Consider the following 26,111-nt stretch of genomic DNA (forward strand, 5'->3'; position numbering starts at 1 on the left):
TTGACGGTATTTATCAGCCTGATTAGCAGCACAAGTGCTCATCACTCAGAGCTTAAGTGAACCCAAAATAATCCCCTTGTTGGCTGCTCCACAGGTCTCTGCTGCTGAGGATCAGTTGCTAAAGCACCTTGTGGGGTGCTTTCTGCCAGCCAGCCACCTTTCTCCAAACCACCCAGTGTGTCCCAGCCCCAAGCCCTGAGATGCAGCGACTGCAAATAACTGTGCAAAGGGGCAATGAGGCCTTTAATTAAACACGATCTGAACTGCAAGAGAGGCACCGCCCTGGGCGGACTGCATAGGATGGACTGGGGCAACAGGTAGATGCATCTCCCAGGAGGAGACCAGTGGGACTGGATGGCCAACAACCCACCTACCCCGATGTCTCTACTCCCATGTCCCCGATGTGGAGGAAGAACGTAGTGAGCATTTAGCGATGATCCTCCAGGATTTTTGATTTGAGATTTTATAGTTTATAACACCTTAGCTTGCAGGCCAACAAGAAGGAGAGCAGCTCTGCCTTCAGCGCCCTGCATGACCTGCTCTATTTAGAAACCAAGGCTAGGACCGTGCCTGCGTAGGGCCAGTTACAAAAGTATTAATTCACACAGGAGCCTTTGAAGGCAGCTCAGCAATGTGTTGAGGTGCTGTGCTATAAAGGGCTTATAGCGATGCTCACAGGATTTTCTCCTCGGCATCAGGACGTTCCCAGATGCTACAAAGAGGCCTAGGTGCATCACCTGCCCTCAGAAAAGCCTTAAAAATAAATAGCCCGATAGCAAAACCTGAATTATACACCAGATTTACTCCTTGTAGAAAAGCAGACAGCCTCACCGAGCAGTCAGGGAATGCAGCCAGTAGTCAAAACATGCATCCACCCTGCTAAGAGGGCCAGGGGACGAGCCAGCCTCCAGACCTCCAGCAGAGGAAGGGGGTGAAGGACAGGGGAGATGTCCCCAGGGAGGTGGTGGGGATGAGCTCCTTTTGAGGGACAACCAGGCAGGACTTTTGCAGTGATAGCACTCGCTGCTAGAGAGACCCAGGCAAAGCAGCAGTGCTGGGAAAGGATGGTTGGCAGCTGCCTTCTGCACGAATACACAGGCTGAGAGAGAAGGATGCTGCTGTTAACTGAGATGCCAGATGAATTGCTTGGACTGGCGCATGAGCTGGGCTGACAGATTGGAAAGGACATTTCCACGGGAAGTTGTGCAGAAAGAACCAGTGAGATTTAGGAAGAGAGCCTGGAGAGGAGGGGAGGGAGTTCTGGTGCCTTTCTAAAAGACACGCTCGACTTAAGGCAGGAGTTATGGGTTTGACGCAGGAGATGCTGGACGCTGCTCCACAGCCTGCCCTGTGGCCGAGGGCTGGCACTTGGCTGCTCATTCATAAAATTACTGCTCCTCCCCGGGCAGCTCTGCAACGGCAGCTTGGAGCTGAGTTTTCCAATGACCCTCGCAACGCCGACTTCCACGAGACACCCTGGGCAACGTCCATCCCTATGAGAACAGGACTGCGGTCCTCTTCGGCCAAGGAGCTCCAGCCGTTTTGCCACCCAAATTTGCCTGGGGGAAAAGGGTCAACTCCTTGCCCTGCTATCCCACGCCACAGTGGCTGTCACCTCGACAGCCATCTGTCCTCGCTGCGGGGCTGCTCTCACGCGAGAGGGTGGAGATGGATTTGAGTTGCAAAGGAAATGCCAAGCAGAACGAGAAGGGATACTGTTCAGGATCATTTAAAAAAAAAAAAAAAAACCTTGCAAAATAATTAAAAGGAAGGGGCGGGGGGAATCTTTTTAGGGCAGTGTTAAAATTCATTACTCTCTCTAATTTGCAGCATTTCACGCTTACCAGGCTGAACTTCCGATCTGCCACATTAAAATGCTCAAGGGCTGCCTAATTACTCTTTGCTTTCTTGCGCCAGGCTAGGTTGCTCCAGGAGCACAAGAACTGGGCATTTTCATGCCTGGTCCGAATTAACACCCCTACACTCGCACATGTATGTGTTTGTGTGTGAGCAGGGAGGGGTGTCTGCACTCACAACTCTTAGCAGAGCTGACTTTTTGGAAACAGAGGTCTGAGCCCAACCTCAGTCCGGCCGTGAAGGAGTTAAACAGGATGCTATTTTATTCAAGAAGGGAGCCAGACATATGACTCAGGGGTGTTGTGGACTCCCCCTTTTCACTTCCAGCATCCTCCCTTCCTTCCAGCACCTGCCAGCTGGTGACGATCAGGGCTCCGAGCACCGCAATGGGGAGAGGGACTGAAAGTGCTTGCGTTGGCCAGGACCAAATACTTGCCGAAAGGCTCTTCCTTCCTCCTCCCCCCAAAATGCTTCCTCTCCTTCCCTTCCAGCTCGGAGGCTCCTGTACCACGGCTAGCTGGCACGGGCTCACCACGCTTGCGTTATCGCAAAGCTGCACCCCAGCCAGGAGCAAAGGGCTCCTTGCTCGTAGATCCTACAGTCGTCTGCCTCCAGGTCAGACAAAACACTTTGTCCTTAGAGGACAGGATCTGCTGGCCAGGGTTCTCCAGCCCTGTTCTCACTGAACAGGAGATATCTTCGATAACACATTGCAAAGCCATAGGATCAGCCGAGGAGAAGACAAAGCAGGAACCGGGCATGTGGTTGCCCAATCCCCAACCAGGTGCAGCCTTATGGGTGCGACGTACAACACTGCAGCCCAATAGCAGGGTGTTCAGAGCAGGCAGGTTCTTTCTAAAAATTTTATTTAAAACATTTTTTTTCCAGCCTCCTTGGGTGTTTCTATTGACAGACATGGGGTTGCCCTTCCACCTACCAACACAAAAGTCCAGCTCAGTGGGGGAAACGCTGCTGACACAAGGACGGCTTTATACACTTTTTCTCCAGGACCCAGGAAAGATGCAGTTGAACCGTGAATCACTCTCTACACGGAACACGAGATAAGCGCTGCACACCTCTTAGCCAACATCTCTATGAACAAAAAAGCCTCAAGTCATGGGCTACAAAGTGGCGGTCCCATTGAAAGGCCATCAGCACCACCAGCACACGGTCCACAGCAGGTATGAGCTCCATTCCCAAAGCCCTTTCTCACTCCCAGCTGTGTGTCGACCGTAGCTTTCCTTTGGACTTGAAGTGGCACGGCCCAGGGCCGGCAGCACCGCATGGCATCCTGCATTACCAACATCTGCAAGGACTGGAAGGTGAAGCCACACTGATGAAAATTAGAAAACAAGTCATCATTTCTTCTCAAATTGCCTGCGGTTAACCAGGGGAGCTGTTTCCTATGGGAAGTCATAGGTAGCTCATCTCCAGATGTTTCTGAGCAGAGTTGGATGTCTTTCCAGAGAAGCTGCTTTAGCTAAAATGCAAATTACTGAGCATTTACAGCAGTTACTTGCTGAAACAAAAAGAAGAGAGGAAGACTGACTATTCCTTTCTGGCCTTTATATCTCCTCTTTATCCAGTAGTATCTCTGTTCTCATCTAAGAGCTAAAAACTCCACTAGGCTAAAGGTGAAACAACCATTTTTGTTCTTAATTATATTTCTATCAAGCTCTGATTTTTGTCAGTGATTTGCTGCAGCACAGCTGGGGTCTGAATCCAGACATCTGAACACAGCACCTTTCAGCCAGAGGGTTAATCTTCTGTGCATGCACGTGGGGATAAGCCATCGCCCTTCAAAAACTCTGTGTAGATGGAGTGGATTTAGTCTCAAAAAAATCCTGATGGGTTAAGGGCTGTTTGTTCTGAGCAAGTAAACCCGCTGCATCGATACGGCTTTTTGCAAGCACTTAAGTATGGCAAATGCTCCCTGATGATACCTCCTCCTCTATGGAGTGGGAAAAAGCATCACTTTCCATCTGCAGGGATCCTGGTCCCTTCTGCAAAGCACTCTGAGACCTACAGAGGAAGGTGCTGTCTAACAGCTGGCTATTACTGCAAAAACCTCAAGAAAAAAGTAATCTTCCATTAAAAAGTGCATTTGCAGCTGTCGTGGTTTAACCCCAGCCAGCAACTAAGCACCACGCAGCCGCTCACTCACTCCCCCCCGCAGTGGGATGGGGGAGAAAATCGGGAAAAAGAAGCAAAACCCACGGGTTGAGATAAGAACAGTTTAACAGAACAGAAAAGAAGAAACGAATAATGATAATGATAACACTAATAAAATGACAACAGCAATAATGAAAGGATTGGAATGTACAAATGATGCGCAGTGCAATTGCTCACCACCCGCCGACCGGCACCCAGCTAGTCCCCGAGCGGCGATTCCCCGCCCCCACTTCCCAGTTCCTATACTGGATGGGACGTCCCATGGTATGGAATACCCTGTTGGCCAGTTTGGGTCAGCTGTCCTGGCTGTGTCCTGTGCCAACTTCTTGTGCCCCTCCAGCTTTCTCGCTGGCTGGGCATGAGAAGCTGAAAAATCCTTGACATTAGTCTAAACACTACTAGCAGCAACTGAAAACATCGGTGTTATCAACATTCTTCTCATACTGAACTCAAAACATAGCACCGTACCAGCTACTAGGAAGACAGTTAACTCTATCCCAGCTGAAACCAGGACAGCAGCACAGCCAGGGAAGGGGCCAGGGTCACTCGACCTAGCAGAAAACTACTGCAAGTGACTCCGTATCACAAAAGCGAGCCTGGCTGGCAATATCTGCAACAAAATCAACCGAAGGTCAGACGTCACATTTGGAGGCCGTTTCCAGCAACGCATGGTGATTTTATCATGCTTGCTTTATTTCCTCTGTTTTTTTTTCTCTCCAGAACATCGCTCCTTTGTTGCTTAACGGCAAGAAGACAGCACAAGGAGAGATACAGCCAGCCAGCGGGTTTGCGGGGAGGCACGGCGTTGGGATATGTTTTTTCCTGGGAAGGCTGGGGTTAGTGGGAGGGTCTCTGCATCCTTGGATACCCATCTCCTGCAGGAGCCAGCTGGATATGATGGCCAGGAGCTCCCTTTTGCTTGGATAACTCACGCTGGGGACGCCTTTGGCCCCGGGAGTTCCTCATTCCTTGCAGATATGAGTCACCGTTTGCAGACAGAGTCGATGTCGGAGCTGCAGGAAGAAAGGGCAGCCCTGTACCGTAAACACCCTAATAACTCTGCGTTGGTGGCAAGCTCTGTCTGGCAAGAGCACTGCACACAAAAGGCGTTTGTGGCATCAGCCAGACTGGTCCTTCTGCTCAACTCAGACATTAAAGTCAGATGGGACCAGGACATATGTCTGAAGGCATCCTGGCACAAGCAGCAGTAACAAGCTCAAAGCAAAGCTGGTGGCAGCATCTCCCACCAGACCGGCAAATGCAAGAGGCTGGAGAGACAGAGGACTAGCAGGGACAGGGGTGGAAGAACAGCAAAAGGAGATGGCAGAAGGACAGACCCAAAAGCAGTGGGAAGGAGGTGGCTATAACTTGCCACCAGGCAGCCAGCCTTGGCCAAGGGAAGAAGAGAGGAGCTGAAGATATTCACCACTCTGGGTCCAGCTCATCCCAACCCACTCATGGTTTGAGGAGAACAGAGAAACTCAGTTTTGGGTACCCCTCAACTCATCCCCAAGTGCTGTTTAAGCCCAGAGCCAGCCTTACCGTGGCAGACACGCGTTACATTAGGTTTGTTCCCCAGGCCGCAGCAAGGTTAAAAACCCTTGTAGATCAGCAAAAGTTCCAGGACAAGCACCGAAAGGTGAATTAATGGGCTTTGCCAATGCCCAGCCCCTGGAGACAGTCATTGCTTCACCAACCCTCCACGCCCCAGCACCCTGACCGTGACCCTGGTTAATAATTGCAAGGAGCAGCCCAGAGCACCAGCAACAACAAAGCACACCTGAGCTCACACAGGAGCCCTGGGGCTTCCCAACAAAACCTTCCTGATGGTAGGAACCTTCTCCAGGGCTCCCCCAGGTTTATATATGGCAGCCCGAACTGGGATGGAATAGCACAAGGACGTGGGGCTGGTATCGTTTAGCAACATCTGTGTTCAAACATGGCATGGCTCACACAGAGCAGGTTTTCAGGCATCAGAGAAATACAGCGTAGGAAGGGTAGAGTCGCACGTGCAGAATCGAGACACCTCCATCTGTGGTTGTCCAGCCACACGGGCCTTCCTTATCCCAAGAGGGCTGTCACCCCACACGCACTTCGTGTTGAACACAGACCACCTACCCCACGAGGTAACAGGAGCGCTGTGCCCTTCTCAGCATCCATTTTGATCACTTTTTGTATTAAAAAAAAAAAAAAAAAAAAAAAAGATGCTATCTTTGCAGGAGTGGACTGAACACGTATTTCTATTATTTATTCAGGGCTTCTAATTGAACGTCTGGACCAGCTTCTTTTAAATCCAGTCACACTGACTCCACTGGAAGTCTTGCACCACATCAATATACTCGTGCTGGTTTTCTTGCCAGCTGGGCAACAACATTATGGTCTAAAGACAGACCTGTACCTCTGTGAGTGGCTAGAGGGAAGGACAGAAGAGTCACAGGGCATTGCTTGAGATAGCCTAGAGAGCCTTTTTCTTGGGCATTACAGGTCACAGAGGTGCTTCATTAAGAGGTTTGGGTAACCGGCAAATTCATTCAGAAAACTCATCATTAGCACAGATAAAATGCAGCACATCTCCATGCAAATGCTCTGCCTTCAATAGCTTCTGCAGCCTCTCAGATAATTAAAGCAATTGAACTTCAAAAGATGCAGAGAACTGTGCTCAAGGAGCAGAAGAGATAACGGGGCTGCAGCTACTCTGTAGGAGACTGAATGGAGGCAGCTGGATCCTACAGGATCATCCCTCCCAGACTAGCTGTGCTGCTTGTCCCTCCGGCTGATCCAAAGCATCCCTCCCGCAGCTTCAACCCAGACCACATCATAACACCGACGCCATCCCCAGGGCTACAGGTTTCTTCTCTCTCCCTCACCTCCACCCCTTGTTGCAGGCAGAGCCCAAAACTCTGTCCCCTTGGAGGCCTGGAGGTACAACCAAGTCCTTCAGGTCTCCTCTTGAGAGACTCCTGGCCATACCAGAAACGTGTCCCTTGTCCTGCTCCAGTTCAAACCGAGCGGGATCCAAACATCACCTGCAATTTCAGCCAACGAGGGCTCCCCACTGCCTCTGACGATGGGCTCCGCACCCCAGGCTTTGCCCCAACCCTACAGCTCCGGGCCCCGAGCCAGGACTCAAACCTCTGCCAAGACAACATCTCCCATGTTTGGCTAGTAAACAGTTCTAGTATTTTCTCTTTGCCTGACCTAGACCGGAATAAAAGCACCGAGGCACTCTGCTCCTTGCCCTCCTCCAGCTTGGGTCCTCCACTTTCAGTTTTTCACTTTGATAGACTCTTAAACCTCTTGCCAGACCTTTCCTGAGCCCCACGTCTTATAAATCCCATAGCCACAACACTAAATATCCAGACCACACCTGAGTACAGTCTGACTTCAGAAGAGCATTCCCCTTGTCTGCAAAACCTTCAGGCTGGGCCAGCGAGATCTGCCGTTTTTTGATTTTACCTCCGTTTCCCTCCATCTTTAAAGAGTTTTTCTTTCTGTGACTCTTCTAAAACATCACGAGTACAAAAGTCATATTTAAAGGCTTGTAGCAACTCAAGTTGCTAGTGCTTTTGAAGAGGGAAGCCTCTCTCAGGTAGATTGGACCGCTTCAAATTTGTGAGATTTATTATAAATCTTTGTTACTGGATCCATCTGGCTCTTGCAAGCTGAAAGGTCTGAACCTAAGTTCCCGCTGTCTCAGTTTGAGCTCTCCAAGTTGTGTTTCTGCCTTGGACGCTGCAACTCTCCCAACCTCCCAGGCGACTTTTCCCCCCTTATTCCTTCATTTCAGCAGCGCTGCTCTTCTTTAATATAGAGGCAAGAGATTGCCATACCGCTCTCGGAGCTGAAAGGCTGCAGCCTTTTACCAGGCAAGGACTAGACACCAGCTTTCCCCCCCCCCAGGAGACGGATACAGGTCACGATGCTGAGCACCACAGGTTGCCTCCATTCGACCTCATGTTCCTATCGAGCATCTCCCCTGTCAAGAAGCAGAAGGTTGGATGGATACCTCCTGTGGGCCACATCTGGTCCGTGACCTCCAGCCGGGTGATCAAAGCCAACCAGCACCCCAAGAGCTGCTGCTACGCACCACAGCTGACATGCAACACAGCCTTGCAAGGTTTGCTGGCGTAGGGAGGGATTGTCTCCTACTGTGGAGATGCTTTCAGCTCTTTGCGCATAGCAGAAATACTCAGGGAGGGACTGAGCCATTTTACAAGGGGCAGTGACCTCCAGAAAGCGCAGGAGGTCACCGTGCACCAATGCAACATGACCTTTGGTAGGGGATCACGCTCCAGTGCAGCACCCACCTTTGTTTGCTTTGCTTCCTAGCACTTCTCTAAGAGGATCAGCCATCAGGATGTGATGCGTCCCCATGTCAACCTGCTCCATGCAGTCCAGAGGGCAAGGTAGGACCTCTGCACCCATGGGGCTCCACATGGTCCTCTGGGGTCCTTCCTGTGGTAACCCAGAAGAAGACCCTGCCCTTTGCTAGCCCTTCCTTAACTGTGTCCTCAGGCAGGCTCCCCGGGTCAAACCAACCCATCACCAAGGCACAAGCACAAACAGTGAGACCAAAACCCTGCTCCTCATTCTGCAAGTCCAACCTACCTCATTTCTGGGGGCAAAATCTAAAATTCCTTCTCCTCTGAGAGCATCCAGTGCCCTGGGCCACTCACCCTCCTAGGGCTGCCCCTAAGGGACAACCCCCTGAGGCTGGGATTACAGGCAGCAGCATCAGGAGAGACCTTACACAGACAGGATAAAAAGCAGTTGTCCACCCAGGTCAAAAGATTTCTTCCAGATGAGGTTTGCTCCTCTTTTGAGGACCTCTTGCTTTGCTGCAGCCCAGCACAGCTAGTGCTTGCTCCTGCTGCCACGGCCAGCTCTTACCCCAGCAAAAATGCCTGTCACCACTCTGATGTCTGTCTGGAAACTCTTCCTGAAGCCGGAGCGGGCACCGGCTTCTCTGCAGGAGGTGGCTCAGGGCGTGTTATTACCGCACGGTTAACGGCAAGCGGGAGAGCATGGGTCAAGCACAGGGCTCTGGGATGGGGATTAAGCCCCTGCCTCCTCTCCCAGCAGGGATCCTGCTGGAAGTCCTTGCTCCATATCTCTTTAGATATGCTGCAGCAGCCTTGAGCTGGAGCAGCGAGTCACAGGGTCCGTACAAGACGTACCCCACGACATGGGGAAGACTTTCACTTCCCCACACGGGACGGAAACCTGCTGCAGTCCCGGCCGCAGCCCCGTGTTCGACGCAATAAATCACTGCTGTCCTGCTCCGCATGAAGACCTGCCGAGCAGCCAAATGCAAGATTTGCCGGGCGAGCAGCCAACGGACACCATCTCCATCCAACGCCCACGCAGCAGCGGGTGGCCTGGCTCCTTGCAAAAGCAGAGTTTGCAGCTGCATCTTTTACCAAAGCAAGACTTCCCTTTGCTTGGCAGAGAAATCACCTCCCTTAACTGTCTTGGAGCAATCTTTACATTATTTACACATGCTCAGACAACTGGTAGGACCAGCTCTGCAAGTCTTTCAGAGCAGCAACTGTGCAAATACTTTGTAGGAAGCTCTTGCTTACCAGGGTGTGGCTTCCAAAAAATTAAACAAACCAACCCCAAACTGAGCAACAAACAGGCATGCTTCCTTTTTCTTTATAAGGGGACTGGGCCCAATGGTGGAACAACTCAGGACGGGCTGGGAAGGGATGGAGTCAACCAGAGCCATCTGCATCCTGCACGAGTGAGCCAGGGAACCTCAAACAAGTAGAAATGCAATGTAAGCTTGGACGGAGGGTGCTAACTGCAAGGGAGGGATGTGCTTTCTCACCTGGGGAATTCACTGTATGAATTATCTGGAGATATAACAAAAAAACCAGCAACAACAACAAAAAAAACACAGCTGGGGAGAAGCATCTTGGTTTAATGGAATGCGAGGCAGGAGCAGAGCTGGAGTCTTGCCCTTTTCACCCAGCAATCAGATAGACCTGCTGCCTGTCATGTTGTAACTCCATAGAAACCTGTCCCTTTCCCTGATGCTAAAAGCGTAGCCCTGCTCTGGACTGCTGCAGCCTTGTTTGATTAGTTATGGCCAGATTACAGGATAAAACTTGAAGGAATAAACCAGGTCTGCAGCCTCCCTCATCTGAGGATAAGCTGCAGCCAGCCAAGGAGACAATTTGCCCCATAAGCTGAGGAGGTCCCTGCATGGCAGGGAGAAGAAAACCTCTCCTATGTATCATTTCAGAGCTCCCCATTAAGGTTTTCCAGCCTCCCAGCATTAAGGCGGTTGGGATGCGTTACAGTCCCCTCTAGCCTTAACCTACGTTCACGACCGATTGAAATCGCAGGACACAAGGCAGCAGAGATGATGCTCAGATGAACAGTGGGAGGACTAAAACTGGTTGATTTTGCACAAGGGCAAACCAACGGGCAGGGAGTGCTTTTCTGTGCCAAAAGAGTATTTTAAGGTAAAATGCGTCAAAACGTTATTGAATTGGGACATACCCCCTACAGCATATGAAAGCTGCCTACGGGATGCACGAGCAGGCGGGGGGTGAGGAGCTCGGTCCTGGCCCCTCTGAAGGGCTGGATCAGGCCCAAAGGAGATGGTTCTCTGACCTACATGCTGCAAAACCCACGGGCTCCCAGCACGGCTTTGCAGGGCTATCATCTGTCACGTCTCCAGCACAGGAGGATCCCCAAAGCATGAAGATCTGCAATATTGGCTGAAAACTAATGCATCATGCAGAAAGGCACAAGCTTTTGAAGCCTCCCCGGTCCCAGACTGCAGAGCAGAAAAGAGTTTTTCCCAGAGTGGTTGAAAAATTCGGTGGCAACCATTCCTATTTCCACCATGACCTCAAGAAGTTACCCCTCTACTGAGGCACCAGAATGGGGTCTCTCCTACAGTGTAAGCCGATTTAGCAGGAATAACCCATGGATGAAAAGGCTCCATGGTGCGAAGGGGAGAGCTAGGAGCAGGGGAAGGGTTAATGTTGCAGACAGACAGATGCTCGACTGGGGAAAAAAAAACAGCCCCCATGAAGCCAATGGGGCTGTGTCCATTTTCTGCAGTGCCCAGAGCCTGGCCTTTTCTCCCTGGGTAATCAACTGGAAATGAGCAGAGCTGGAGTAATCACCGCACCTCGTTCCCCATCCCCGACACTGCCCGCAGGGCCAGGAGATGGAGGAGCACTGCCTGGCCCGAAGCAGGTCAGCACAAGACTGTTGTTGAGCCTTTGTGCTCCACAAGCAGCTCAGTAGAGAGGGTGAAAGCTCAGGCATGAAGATATCAGCAAATAAATGGGACCCAGCTGTGCCCCACGACACCACGGCATGAGCAAAGGACGACGGACGCCTCTCTACGGGCTGAAACCCTCCCGCAGGTATGGAAGAGGTTTCACCTCTGGACATCTGCAGAGAAAGGAGTTGACACCTCTAGAGACTAGTGAGGAGGAGGAGGGAGAGTGCCTGATCCCAGCTTTCAAGGCACAGCTGCATCCTTCTCATTCTCCACATATTAACCTGCTGCTGCCCTGCTTGGAGTAAGCGTTAGGAGAGGGGTCTTGGCACTTCTGGACCAGCCAAAAATATCTGGTAATGAATGCACAAGCGTGAGCGGATTTAGAGGATTCACCCGTTCTTAGTACCATCATAACCCAGCACAAACGCTGTCTAAATCTGCTCTTGGGATCAGATCCAAAGCCTTCTTAAGGCATCGAGGCTTTGTTATTAATCTGTGCAGCAACCAGGGAAGGGAGAGCTGGATTTTTTTTTTTTTTTGAGGCATAATCAAAGACAAAAAATTATCTTGGTGACATGGCTAGGCTTCATCTGCTTCATGCCCGGTCTGGTCCTGCATCAGGCAGATGGTGAGACCCATTCGGCTAACACAGCCCTTCCCGAAGGAGATACCAGGACAGGGTGTCTGGACCAGAGAGTCCCAGCCTCCTACCTTGACAAACCCCAAACCCTCTTTACACCACAGTCAAGCGCCTTAGAAGAGAGGTGATGTGCCCTAATTCCCATTCTCCTACCCTCCTCCGATGGGGTGTAGTTGCAGAGCCTCTAGATAAGCCTCTCAAGCTAAACTGAATGAATTCACACCCATTTGTTCCCCCACCAACTCCGTCCTCCAGTTTAAATAGCTCTTCTGCCTCCATAGTGTTCACCCCTTGGATGTATTTATAGGCAGCAAGCACATCCCCTCTCTGCCTTTGTTTCGCTGGGCTTTTATAGCCTTGTATAATAGCTCTCCATCCCTCTGATCAGCCTCAGAGCCCTGTTTCCCTGCACCTGCTCCAGGCTGAGTTAATCCCTCTCAAGCTCCAGATCTCAGAGCCCGGTCCTTCCACGTTAACTCTTCCATACCCTTGTCCCACCAACACCCTTTGCCTGGTTCCCCTCGCCTTTTTGCAACCTTCCTAGAGGCACCCGGAGCCCAAAACAGCCCTGAGCCCCCGGTCTCGTCTGTCCCAACGTGATTCAACTTCCAAACATAACACAAAGCCCAGCCAACAGCACCTCGCTGTATGGCCTGATATATGTCCTAGGGGACATCCCCACACCCTGCAACTCATCCTCGAGGTCAGCCGGTTCCCTCTGGCCGAGCACCTCACCCACCCTGTACGGATGGTGCCTCTCAGCTTGGTTTTGCAGGCAAATCTTGGCAGGAAAAATGAGAATGAGCTCAGATCTTCCCTTAAAGGCTTTAAGCAGATCTAAGCTCTCCTGTGTGGGGTTAATCTTTCCAGCAGTGCCCTTTGCCAGTTCCCCTCGGCCCTGGCAGAAGTCTTCTCCACTGACACACTCCCACATGCACTAAGTGTGTAAAGCTCCATCAAGTCCAGAAAAAGGAGACCTGTAGCATCTCCTTTGCCTAAAAAATGAAAGCAAAGCTACAGGTCAGCCCAGCACAGCCCTGGGTTTCCACCTTCCTCCACCTCGGGGGCTTGAGGATGCCCGTGGTATTTCTCCATGGGCATCCATCGCTGGCTGAAAGAGCTCCCTTGAACAGACAACGCTGAGGGGGAGACAGCAGCTGAGCAGGGATTTTGCTGAGCTCATGGCCATGTCAAAGCCCCACCTAAGTCATTTCTTACCACAACAGGCAAGGATGGGGGGATGCTAGCAGACAGCAGGGTCGGACTTGACTCTGCCATGAACTTCCCGAGGGCCTTGGTCATGTCACTTTGCCCCCTTTTTCTGTGTCACCGCTTTGCAGACAGGATTATTGCTTCTGCATGTCACACAGGGTGTCCCTAGGACATGACAAAGAGGCTTGATTTCTACTCTGAGCAGGGCCCGCTACAGCAAGCCCCACTGCCTTCCTCAAAACTTGCTTTTCCTTTCGCTAATGCCTTGATCCTCAACTCTGCTGCCAACAAGAAAGTTTTTCCCAACCAATTCTGGCGCATGACTCCTGGCAAGCACCAGACACTGAGCAAGCCAGCCCTCACACACGCAGCAGCATTTGTACACAGGCACCCGTTGCAGGGGGGATTTAGACCTCGCATCCAGCTCCTCCAAGGAGGAGGGTCTCTCAAAGAGCATCCATCCGTCAGTCCCTCTTGGGTTTTACAACCCTGCTGCCTGGCTCATGGGCTCAAGCTGAGACCCAGGTGATTCACATTAAAGAATTACTTAAATAAGTAGGAGACAGTTGGATGTTCCTGGGAAAGGCAGGGGGGGAAAAGATTGAAACAGGACAGATATGCCTGTAACAAGATGTTGCACTGAGCAGGAGCTAAGCCGTGAGCACCCGGAGCAGGCACTGCTCTTCCATCCATGCCTGGCTCTGCTGCTTTTCCCCCTTCCCGGTTCTTGCAGCCCCAAGGATGCTCCCAACAGGTACCTACTCTCGCCTGCATCCGTAAGCTTGTCCCTCCTCAATTCACTGCTACCCCGAGCAGCATGGCCAGCCAGGCTCTCTGCATCTGCCTTGGGCTACCCACCACCCATGTGCAGAGCGTGGGGTGGGAGATGCAGGGACCCTGTGCTGCCCTTACCCCAGTATAACACCAGTTCAGCACAACTGGACACCAGGCTGAGCCTGGGAGGGGGATCCGAGCCCCCTAAGATGTGAGAGTGGACAGAGATGAAGGGTGCCCTGGGGAAAGTCTGCAGCACGGTCCTTGTTGGATGCAGCAAGAAAAGCAGCTGAGGATTTAACAGCATCCTCCGCTACCCGCTGTGCTCGCTGCCCTGCTTTCATCTCCGTTTGCCACATCTGCCCGTGCTCCCTACCAAGCTCAGAGCTAATGCAGCACCCAGGCAGAAAGGTAATGGTAATTGGTAATAAATAATTGGTAATAAATCCAAGCATTGCACATGGGTGGATCTGCAGAGCCGGGCGAGCAGCCTGGGCTCACCTGGCAGCTACCAGAGTGGGAGGCGAGGGACAGAGAGGACCAGAGCCACTTCTGATGGGACACCCTCCACTTGAAAGCACCAGGCTGGGTTCTCAGGTCCAAAATAACATTTTTCAGGGCAGGCAGAAAGGGAGAAAGGGATGGTGCCTCCCACCGCCAGGATACGGGAAATCCAGATTCATATCTCTGCTTGGAAACCCAAAAAGACATCAGTCTCCTGCACCCCAGCAGCAGCCTGGCCTGCCCTGGGAGCAGGAGCTCTCTCTCGCCTTAACTTTCCGTGCAACTTACTAAAAGCCCTTGGGTTTGTCCCAAAAAAATGGAACAAAGAACAATACTAGAAACCTCAGGATTTTTTTCCCGGCAGAGAAACCCTGCTCTCCAGCCAGCACCGAGGCCTCGCTGCTGAAAGTTTCTGTCCAGCTTGTCTCCGCCAGCAGAAACAAGCCAGACTGGGAGCAGCTGCGGGGTTTTAACCATCCGGGGTGCAACTTCCAGCTGCACCAGCCCCAAGCACCCTGACTTCCAGCATCCCCCCAAAACTAGACCTCGCACCAGCGCTCGCTAAAGGCAAAAGCAGCAACCTGCTCCGCGCAAGGCAGCGCAGGGGGGGGGGGGCGGGTACCTGCTTTTGGTTTTTTTTGCGCCCCCCCCCCAAAAAAAAAAACCCCAAAACCCAAACAACAAACTACAACCCTTACACCCGCACACCCCCAGCAGTGCCAAAGCCACAGGTACCCCGAGCATCCCCCCCTCCACCCCGAGGAGAAGGCTGGACCCCGGGATAAGGAGCGGAGCTGCCTCCCCCCGAAAAAAAAAAAAAAAAAAAGGCAGGAAAAAGCCCCCCCCCCCCGCCCCGGACCCTTCCCCGGGGCTGGGGTTCGCCTTACCTGCCCGTTATCGGTGTTTTTTCCCGACGCCGGTGGCCGGTACCCGCCGCTGCCCGCTGCAGCCCCTTCGCTCTCCCCAAGCACCGCCCCGACGGGGCGGGCAGCGGCCGGGGCCGCGCCTGCGCTGGGACCGCGCCGGGAACAACCGGGAACCGGTACGGTAAATGGGTATTTCCCACCCCTGCCCGGGAGCTGGAATTCGTGGATGGGAACCGGGGTTGGCACCGGTCGGCAGTGGGAAATGGGAGCGGGCAGGGGTTGGCGCCGGTTCAGGATCTGCGCCTGGGACTGGGGAGCGGTCTGGGTGAAGCGGGGAGCCCAACTGGGAACCGGGGTCTGGGTCCAGCGTTGCCCAGGCGTCGAGACGCTGGGATCAACGGGAACGGGGGCCGGCACCACCCAGATGGGGAACTGGGAACTGGGACCAGAACCCAGATCGCCTGGGCACCAGCCACTGGGACCTCCCAGGCACTGGCACTTGGACCAGCATTGCCCTGGCACTGGATACCGGGACAAGGTCCCACCGGCTCTGCCCGGAACCTCGCGCCGGGGCTGGGAACTGGGCAAACTGGAGCAACCACGCACCAACACCAGCTGGGCACTGCACAGCAGGGCCAGCCAGGCACCAGGCAGCTGGGGTGCGTTAGGCTGTCACCCACGGGGGGTGCAGGGGGGAGTCACCAGGGGCTGCAGGATTTGGGTGCGAAGGGGACGTCCCCCAGTCAGGAATGGCGTGGGGCAGGATCAGTGGGGTTGAAGGAGACGTGTTTTCCAGCCCACGACCAAAGTTATCCCCCTTTTCTGTTTTGCAAGAGGGAAACTGAGGCACTGGGGAGCGGGGGGTCAAAGGCTGGGCAGGCGCTTGCCCCCCCCCCACATCCACAGAGGTGGACACGCAACGGGTGTCACGGGGCGCGCAAAGGGGCCGAGGTGGCCAGACCGGCCGTGCCCTCCACGGTGGAAAATGAACATTCCCAGCCCACAGATATACATCCAAGAGGGAAAAAATAAACATGAGCTACCTAAAAGTGCATCCCCCGCAGCGGGAAGGAGCCGGTGGGGTTTTACGGACCCTGTGTCATGGGCAGCTCTGATCTGATGCTCCGACTTGACACACAAGCTTTAACGGCGGTATTCAGGGTTTTTTGTAAAATAGGCCAAAAAGAGATGGCAAGGGAAGAACAATTAAAGAAAACGGTTGGAAATTATGGGAATAAACTTCTCACATTCAAAATTATGGGTGATGATCAGACTCTTTTAGACAACAAAAAAACAGGCTAAGGGTTAGCTGCTGCCTGCCAGCGGCAGAGTGAATGCTTAAGGACATCTGCTTGCCACATCTGCAGTAATGCAGTGAAATTTCGGTGACAAAATTAGAAAGGAGGCCGTGCCTGGAGCAGCAATGGCGTGGCATGAGCTCCTGGTCCCACCGAGGTGTCACCTGCAGCTGTGTGTGGGTCATTCACCTCCTCTGGGGTCAGCCATTTCCTCAAGTTTCTTATTATCTGAAACCCTTCTGGACTTTTCATGTCAAGGTTCTTGTTATTTTCCTGTTAATTTTATGATAATTTCATTACTTATTCAATTCATGCAATATTTGTGTTACAATTATTTTAATTCATTTATTGGTTGAAGGAATAGCAAAGCCAAAAATCTGTAGTTCTACGAATGCTTTCTTTGGCAGCAAAAGCCATTTTCTAATGTTTTCCTTCTCTGCTTGTTTTCCCCTCTCCCCCATGGATCTGCTGTGATCTGGCTGTGCTTAAAACCAGGTCAGTGCAAGGGGCCCATTTCACACACTCCTTTTCTCTCCCCTCATCAAAAATCACCTAGGAAAATAACCCTAAACCCCACCAGGGTTTAGGACCCCATATTTAGGACCCTATATTAGGTCCAGAGCCCGGCTGTGCGCAGCACTGAACCATCACCCTAGCCATGGTGGGAAACTCCAGCAGCAAATGGCAAAGACCCCCCAAAAAAGGGAAAAAAAAAAAAGACAAACCCTCAGTTTCTGAATATTTCTAAAGGGGAAGAGTAGATCCTACACCGGTCTCCAACCCCAAGCCCAAAACCATCAGTAATAGCCCTAAAACCAGGTACCAGGCAGGCTCGGGCAGGGGTGGATGCTGCTGCTGCTGCTGCTGCTCCCTTGTAGGACAGGGAGAGCATAGAACCCATTTTGATTTGCGATGTGCTTAAATGGGGAGACACTCCATCACTGTTAGTTAATTAATATCATCATCCATCATTCCTCCCACCAGTACAGACACCTCCTGCCCAGTTAGCCGTCGTGGGCTTGCTTGAACTGCAATGGAGATAAATAGGTAAATTCCTATTGCACTTTTTCACCTATTTGACCTCAAAGCTGCTAAGGGGGAGCATCTCGCTGCTGGGTACGTGGGGACCGGGGGGCTCGTGGGGGAATTTGTCATCCACAGGGGTGATGGGTGATGCTGTGCAGCGCCGGCTGAAGGGATGAAAAAGAGGAGGAAGGAAAAACAAAAAACAAGAGAAAATGGGCTCACCCTTGAGACGAAATCAGCAGCGGGAGGACGGCTTTTATTTTGTTAACGGGCTGGAAAGCATTAGGGAAAAGTTCCTCCGCTGAATTAAGGCAGCGAGCGGGTCCCCAGCCGCTCCCGTCTCCCCGCAGGGACGCGGAGCCCGAGCCCGCTCTCGTGGCAGGCCCAGATCTCGCCGATTAACTTAGTTGCATTTTCGATTTCAGCCTCAGCGGGGGAAGGAAAATTATGTAAATACGATTTATAACGACGCTTCGTTGCTCCTCAGTGTGATGCAAATGAGGCCACAGTGACGGGGGTGACGTGAGGGCTGCGCAGGGGGGAACGAAGAAATAGCGATGTTTTAAAACCGGACCCTGAAAATAAGTAGGAACAAGGTAAAAGGCAAAGTGGAGGAGGAGAATTGCAGCCAGGGATTCCTCCAACAAATAGGATTTCATTATTCCTTCTGGGATTTCAAAGCAGATGCCTTAGTGAGGTTTTCCTCTCTCCCGGGAATAATTTGTTGTTCTTGCTCGTGCAGGGGACCCCCAAGGTGAGGTTTGGTCCTGGGGTGGTTCAAGGTGAGGGTCTGCCTGCCCAGGGCGGTGGGAGGTGAAGAACTGCCAGCTCCTGCCACCCCTGCTGCTACGAGGCCAGCTCTGTCCCTCCAAGGGCACGTTTGGGGGAGAAAAGTGAGAAAACGACTGCAGGTTGGCAGCTGGTGCCCATATCCTCATTTTCATGCTGCGGAGATGCCGGGAGCAACCTCTGATGGCCCCATCCCCAATGCAGGAGCTGCCTGGTGCGAGCGAGCTCACCACTGTTGATCCCATCAGGCTGCAGTCTTCTGCTCCTCTTTGAACATATCAAGAAATGAGCCTACTACAATTCCTCTGGTTGCCCATCTGCACTTGAATTAAACTTCATTTTGCTGAATTCTACAAAGTTGTTCGCCCCGGTTGCAGCCTCTGGAATACCAGTAATGTATTCTCTCCTTTCCCTCTCCACATGATTGCAGCATAATCTCCTACTCATTTGATTTATTTAAGCAGGCCTTCAGATGCTCCAGTAATGGGAGTCATTTAGGTCCCTCTGCAGATATGTATTTATTTATTGCTGTTCATTTAAACTGCAGAGCCAGTTGGCAGGATAGAGACAAGACTGGGGTCACAAGGATGTTAAATTATTCGCTGTCAAAAATAGCTGGTTGAGAAAGTTAAATTAAGCAAGGTCGTTCAAGGTCATAGTCAATCACTAGTGGGAAGAGAAGGGTGTTAATTAGCTGTTTTATTTAGGGGGGTCATCATGACCAGAGGACCAGCAGTTGGTAACAAAAAGGGAAACTGTAGCAACTCCTCTTGTTTTTTGGCAGAAGCAGCTCTTGGGTGAGAAGCCAAATTGCTGTCCTTGACCATGACGGAGAAGTTGAGGCTATCAAAAGGCAGTGTTGTGACGCTCACGGAGACCCTGTGGAGCCCCATGAGGCATGGGCCAGGGAGTTCCCCCATGCAAAGTCCATCTTGGGGCTGAATTTGGTGATGCTCCTTCCCCAGCGATGCTTGGGCAGCGGCTGGTGAGGTGCTTAGCAGGGGTGGAGGTCTCAGAGGGCATCTGAGATGCTTTGGTTGCTTATGCAGTCAGGTCCTTGCCCGAGATTTTGCCACCCCTCTTGGCAGATGGTCCAGTAGCTGCATATCCTTTCTATTAATACTTGTTTCGGTTCCCATTTGAACTTCCCCGTCATCTTCTTGCAGCTATTAGACCTTGCAGTATCCTTTTCCTCCCACTATAAGAGCTCCCTAACATCGGGCATCTCCTCCCTTTCCATTCTCCTCTACCACACACTACCATGGGCCAGCTAAGGTAGGAAAATCAGTGAGTAAACTGGGCAGGTATGACCTGGAGTCACTGGGAGCCAACAAATCCATACCTTGTAGCTTAATGTCCTTCCACAGGAGACCATCATGGCCATGACAGCCGGGTCTTTGATGATAGCAGTACCTGGCCAGAAGACACGTTTCCATCCAAAGATCCATATCATAACCTTTTATCACGGAAAAGGCCCATTTTTTTTCCTGTTTCTGCATAAAATGCAAGGTGGAAACCATAAGCCGTGGTGAAACCCACCCTCTGCCTCGCTGCCCTGGTGAACGCTGGCCACGGTTTGGGATGCACCCGTGCCGTGCTCTGCACAGCAGCTGCCTGGCAAACAGCTCGCGTTAATTGATAACTCTGCTGGGAAATCCATACCATTAAATTCTCCGCTTAATTGTCTGTATCAGCGCTTACTTCTGCACAGTCACAAATCAGGCAGCTTTTTAATGGGCCGGCTGCTATTAAGCAAGACAAGTCAAACAGCAAGAAGCTTGCTTGAAGAGGAATGAAAACATGACATCGGGGTTTATACTGGAGGACAGAGTTGATGTTGGAGCTGATGTCAGGGTAGGAGCTGTGGCCCAGAGAGATGCTAAGAGATTGGCCTTCCCCTGAAAAGCTAGCAAGGTAAATCAGCAGAGGAAGGGTTATCCATGATTATATCTACAGAAGGAAACTCAGGTATCACAAATCAAGCTCTGGAAGCACAGGGCTACTTGAGCATTTACTCTTCTCTATCCTGAATCCTCCTTGAATCCTACGTGGGGGTGACACAAGTGTGGGAAACAGGGCTCAGGTCCCCAGTCCCTTGGCCATCTGAGCAGCCTTTTGCTCAGCAGTGCATAATTAGAGGAGAGCTGGGCTTACTCTAACAGCTTTCCTCTCCCACATCGATCTGATCTGCTATGCCAGTACTTGCCTGCTTATGAATAAGCGACTTCAGAGGGAAATGCCCAAGTGCTGAAAAAAAGATGGTGTTGCAAAGCCTGGTCTAGGGATGTGCTGCAATATTAAACTCAGCCGTGCCAGCCCAGCCCTGCAGCACTTCAGGGTAATCTGCACTTAAGGAGATGAGGTTGGGGCAAGCGTCCTGGCTAAACCCCAGCTGGGTTTGCAGCCGGGCAGCTGAACTGCTGTGCAGAATGAGGAGATACCACCTAAAGGGCAGCTTGGAGGATGCAGATGTGACCACTTCCCACCCTCTTTTCCCACCCTCTTAACCCCCTGTAATTCCTTCTGGGCTCTAGGAGCTGAGTGAGTGTGACATGGTCCCTCTATTCCTGGGCTTTCAAAGAGCCTGAACCCATCTTCCCAATAAAGCAGAGAAACCCTCAAATTTTCAAGGCTTCCAGATATAAGCTGATGGACCTAGGAATAGCAGAGAACTGAGTAACGGCCAATGGTAAACCTCCATCTTACCTGCCATCCATCCTTTTGCTAGACTAATATAGAAAACAAGGACATAACTCCCAGCATCACGTTCCTTATGTTCCTCCTCAACTGAAAAGAACAAAATCTTTCCAGAAACCACAGCAGAATGCCAGGACCAGGTGGGGGTCGTTCAGTAATGACCTACAGGTGCTGCCCTCTGCCAAAGCCCTGGGACATCAACAGGTAAAGGCGCTGGCCAAGAGCTCCCACCTTGCCAGGGTTTTTCACGGCACAAGCAGCACTGGAGCGCTTGGAAGTCAATACCATCTCCTGGTCACAAACCCTCCGGGACTTTGGTCATCGTTCAGCCATGACCACCCAGCTGGAGGGGAACAGGGCTCAGCTGCTTTGGCAGGGACGCACCTCTGCTTGGGAGCAGACAGCGTTATTGGAGTTCAGTCAATGACCTTGATTTTTCCATGGGGTTTTCCACAGCGAGAAGCAAGATGGTTAGGAAAATAAGCAGGTTGCCAGCAACCCCACATTCCCTGGAGCAGAGAGGAAGGAAAGGAGCAAATGGCACCGTTGTCCTCTCAGCTGCTCTTTATTTATGACAGGTCAGAAGCTGCCCTAACAGATGCTGACTCTAAATAGTCCTGCCAAGAGCTTTTTAGGCTATTTTCCTGCTGATTCTCTTTTGTGCCCCAGAGAGACAAAAAAAACCCCACCAGTTTTTTTTTTTTTCTCCTCTCTGTCACCATCTCTGCCTTCAGCTCCCAGCAGAGGGACACCTTAAGCTCCCATTTCCAGCAGCTCCCAAGAGTGAACAGAGAGCTGGGCAAGGCAGAGCCGCACGTGAAGGCTCTTCCACACAACTCTTCTTGCAGATTAGCAGCTGCTTGTGATATTAGGACAACTTCTGATCCGCACTTAACAAGCCTAAATCAACGCTGGAATTACTGGAATGATGTTGGACTTACACTGGCGTAACTGAGACTGAGTTTTCCTGGATAACAGCTTCCCTCTCCTTCCAGTCACGCTTGCTGTGCAAACTGGTAGCTTGTTTCTGAAGGACTCACAGAAAGGCAGGATTTGTGTTTCCTAAGTAAATCTTAGAAAACTCTGCTGTGTTTTGAGTTTCTCCTTGTTTCCCAGCTGCCTAACAATACTGCTGATTTGTAATGTGTAGATACATCAAAGTACTGCCTGGTTCCTATGTCAGACGAGACTTTGTCCTTCCAGAAGGTGACCCTCAGATGTCACTTTTGGACTGCCCTCCTTGGCTTTTGGAGTGGCTAACTCCGGGGAGGACAAGCAGGCAAATGGTGGACCTCATGGGAACACCCTTGACCAAGTCCTTGCTACCGCATATGTAGAGCAAAGCTCCTGGAAGAAGATGACAAAGATTACTCAGATGATTCCCTACAAGACAAGACGGTAAGATGAGTAGTCATTGGATCTGAAAGGACAAATTTCCCCAGGGATTTACTCATTTTGTGCAATATATGTCTGACTGAGCTACTTCCAACACCCACCAGGACCTGTGGGTTGGCCACTCACGCCCATGGCATTTCAAGGAAATGGAGGTTTCAAAGGGGCTGAGGATAATTTGCTGTGGTGGCCTCGCGTCCCAACAGTCCCTTCACCCCCCTGCACCAGCAACCATGCACCCATGTTTCCATCACTCTTACCCCATGAGAACCTGTCATCTGGGAATTTCCCCACTGTGTCCGAGGCAGGTATTTTCACTCTACAACCTACTCTCCTTCTGCAAGGAACATCTCTAGGGCATGTCCTGGAGGCCTTTAGAGTATTTGCTTCTACGTATTGCTTATCAGCCTCACCTTGACCCCAACATCAGCGTGCAGCAACTCCAGCACTTGTGCTGACTCCTGTAGTTGGTGAGGAAGCCAACTCCAACTTCTGCTCCCGGACCGTCTCCGATTACAGAGCTCGGGGAAGTTGCCTGAGCATTAATTAGAGAGGTCACCTCTACATCAGCTTCATCCGGGCTTAGCTTCAAACACTAGGCAAGCATAAAACCATTAGCGCAATCAAGATTTATTTGCTGCAGTACAGACTGGCTGGAAAGGTGGAGCCGAGGGTGTCAGAAAAAACAACAGCAATGTAATTCTTTGCGTAAACCCCGGCAGCAAGGCACCGCTCAGCATCCCTGCCTGACCCCTGAACCGTAATTCAGCTGCTGTGTTTGGGAGTCCACAAGAGCCTTGACTTGGGTACAGCCACTCAATGCGTGCTCAGAAATCACCCTCTTTTCTTGTCTAGCGATTGGCTTCTGCCCCTTCCTCCTCTGCAAGTTTTATATTTTAGGGGAAAATACTGTACTGTAGCCAAAATGAGTGGGTAGGAGAAGGAGATGTTCCCAAATGTACTTTTTTCAAAGAGATTTTTGACACCTGTAGTTTTTCATTGCTGCCAGTTTACGAAACAGACTGAACCATCATTTTAAAAGCTTTTTATCATATACTGGGAAAAACAGCGATTATCTAGCACTGCTGATGAGACTGCTGGTTATCATCTGTGGTGTGCAGATACTCCCCTCACACCAGTAATACAGATGACAACGATACCAATGGCATCTCGCGTGCCTTGATTCCCCTCTTTTTCAAAGTTTTAGAGAACAGGGATGTCTCAGTCAGAAATCTTGAGGAGAACGTGACACTAATTTTAAATGCTCTGTGTAGCCAGTGCAGGCTCAGGCATCGCATACGTGGTGTTGAGGCCCCCTAAATCTTCAGACGGTTCCTGGAAAGGCTTCTCCACCAACCCCAAAAGTATGATATGCCCAAGGCCCACCCAAGCTTCAGCAAACCCTGCTGAGTTGGCTATGTTTTTTTCTTAAAACCTCATTTACTTAGCCCTCCAGATAGCTTTCCCCCCTCTTTTGCACAACACAACTGCATTAGTCAAGAAAATGAGTAACAATACAGTTTCTGAGAAGACCTGTGGTGCTGCCAAGAACCTGTTGCTCATTAAGCCTGTGTCGTATCTACTTTCACTCACACAAGGATGCACGTTTTGGCTGCTGGGCAGTGTACACAAGTCGAGAATTTGGGCTTTTTTTGTGTTTCAGATTCTTGGTGGTTTTTTTTAAAGGAGTTGCCGTTGTGCAGTCTGTGGGAAAAGCAATGGAGAAGGAACCAGGTACCCTCTGATTCTGCAAAAAAGCAATTGTTAATCCATCTTTCAGAGAAAAATATATACATCTGACAGTTAGCATTTTCTGCTTTGCAATGTGGAAAGGAAAGCAGTTACTCCAATTCTCTCCCGACTCTGCAACCCTACCGGCTCGTGCTGTAATTACGCCTGATCTCATTAACGAAGCACTGCCAAACCTGGCTGGGATTTGGAGAGGAGATCTAGGGAAAAGACAGGTGTTGCAAGAAGCAGCAGGGCTGATTCACAGCTTGGCTATCTTCCCTCTGAATCAGCAGGAAAATAATTAATATCCCAGGCTAGCAATAGGGGACAGCAGCCAGCTAGATAATTATACAGTCCTCCTTACAATCTGAGGTCCTCCTTATCTCTTAATGACTCAAGTAATCTCACTTACTTGCCAGCTGCAAAGAAAGGACTGTATTAATTAGCAAACAAGTGCATTGTACAAAGCATTTGGGAAGGAAAAGCAAAGACAAAATGATAAGCTTTGCCTTAAATTCTCAGCGGAGCCTCTTGTTTCATCCGGGCAGGTGTTTGCAGCCTAAATCGAGTCCTGGGACTTGCCGTGGTGCTTTCAGTGGACCTCAGCTGGTCTGGGCTGTGGAAGGAGGTATTTGATCCTGCATGGGGCCAGTGGGATGGGCTTGGGATGCCTGACCCGGGTGCTGCATCCTTCGGGAGCCTTTGGTCTTGCTCAGAGGGCTCCCAGGGGGATGGTACTGTCTCACATAGGCATCCCTGTGTTTTAGGGGGGGAAAAGAGAGAAAAAACAAGACCCAGCAGTGGCCATAGAGCACAAAGCATCCAGATTGTTTCCTCTTTGTACATGGTATTTTAATAAGTCTAATGATATATACAGCCAGTAAAATGTCTTTTCATTGCTATATGTCTTTGCCAAAATAAGGGCATTGATGCCAAAAAGACACAAAGGAAAAAGGGTTTCAGAATTGAAGAGTTTCTATTTCAACTCTGAAGACGGGGGAGAAAAAAAAAAAATCCAGTTCAGTGACATCGATAGTTTAGACAAAAAAAAGGAAGATGGAAATCCCCTTTACATTCAGCTTCTTACATGGAGAAAAGCCCAAAGGAGGGACAAGGCTTGCATCTAACTGAGCTGTTAGGGAAAACTTCCCAAGTCTAGCTTTGGAGCGGGCAGACAGGGGAGGCTGTAGCATCCCTGTTCCTAGAGGTTTCAAAAATCATCTTGGAAAGGCTGCGTTGTGCTAGGGCATGGCAGCTGAGGGGCGGTGCAGGTGGGGGGAAGAAGCATCGTGCTGGCCCTAATTGGCTTACCCCGTCCCCCCACGAGCAAGGGGAAACAGGGTGACCCCCAGGCACAAGCAGCCCTGTGCTTTTTTTGGGTACGGCTTCTGCTGCCACAGCATTGCTGTGTGCCAGTTTTTATTTCGGGGGGGAGTTACTCAGTGAAACAGCCAGGGACATGGGGCATCGTCCCCTCCTCCAGCACCTGAATCCAGGAGGTGTTACTCCAGTCATACCCACAGATCGATGTTGTCACACCAGGTTCTGCCAGGAGAAATCCCACAGCCTCCTAATCTGGGTCAGCGCAAGTGATTGCAAAAATCACATTGAAGAACAGGGTGGGCTACTTCTCATTAGTCAAGCCAAGAAAAAAAAAGAAACAAGGCCTTTAATGTGAGTGCAGTAGGGTTTTACTCTTCACATTGACATGGACCATACCTCAACAGCTCATAAAGATACATGTTTCTTTCTGGGACCGATGTACGAGACTTACAGCTACTGTCACACCTTAATGAATAACACTGGAGACTCCTTCTGCTCTCCCTAATTTGCTGACTTCTGAATTCAAGCTGCAGGAGCCATCTCTGAGATTACCAGACTGTATTTTTGTATCTATATATAATTAA

General features: G+C 51.0%; 1 protein-coding gene across 4 annotated transcripts in view; it reads right to left on the reverse strand.

Moving 5' to 3' along the window:
- The window catches only part of LOC115353214 (calpain-5), a 60,514-nt gene extending 42,569 nt beyond the window's left edge, over nt 1–17,945 (reverse strand). The window contains exons 1-2 of one of the 4 annotated variants that reach the window (XM_041118588.1): nt 17,818–17,945; nt 16,315–16,412 (exon numbers count right to left, since the gene is read on the reverse strand). The gene's annotated coding sequence lies outside the window, so the exon portion shown is untranslated. Of the gene's footprint in view, nt 1–2,794; nt 2,817–15,292; nt 15,380–16,314; nt 16,435–17,817 lie in introns of those variants that run through there. The other 3 variants (XM_030042260.2, XM_030042259.2, XM_030042261.2) reach the window with 3 other exon arrangements.
- Nucleotides 17,946–26,111: the final 8,166 nt, after the last annotated feature.

Source organism: Aquila chrysaetos, chromosome 19, assembly GCF_900496995.4.
Source record: "Aquila chrysaetos chrysaetos chromosome 19, bAquChr1.4, whole genome shotgun sequence".
NCBI classification, from domain to species: domain Eukaryota; kingdom Metazoa; phylum Chordata; class Aves; order Accipitriformes; family Accipitridae; genus Aquila; species Aquila chrysaetos.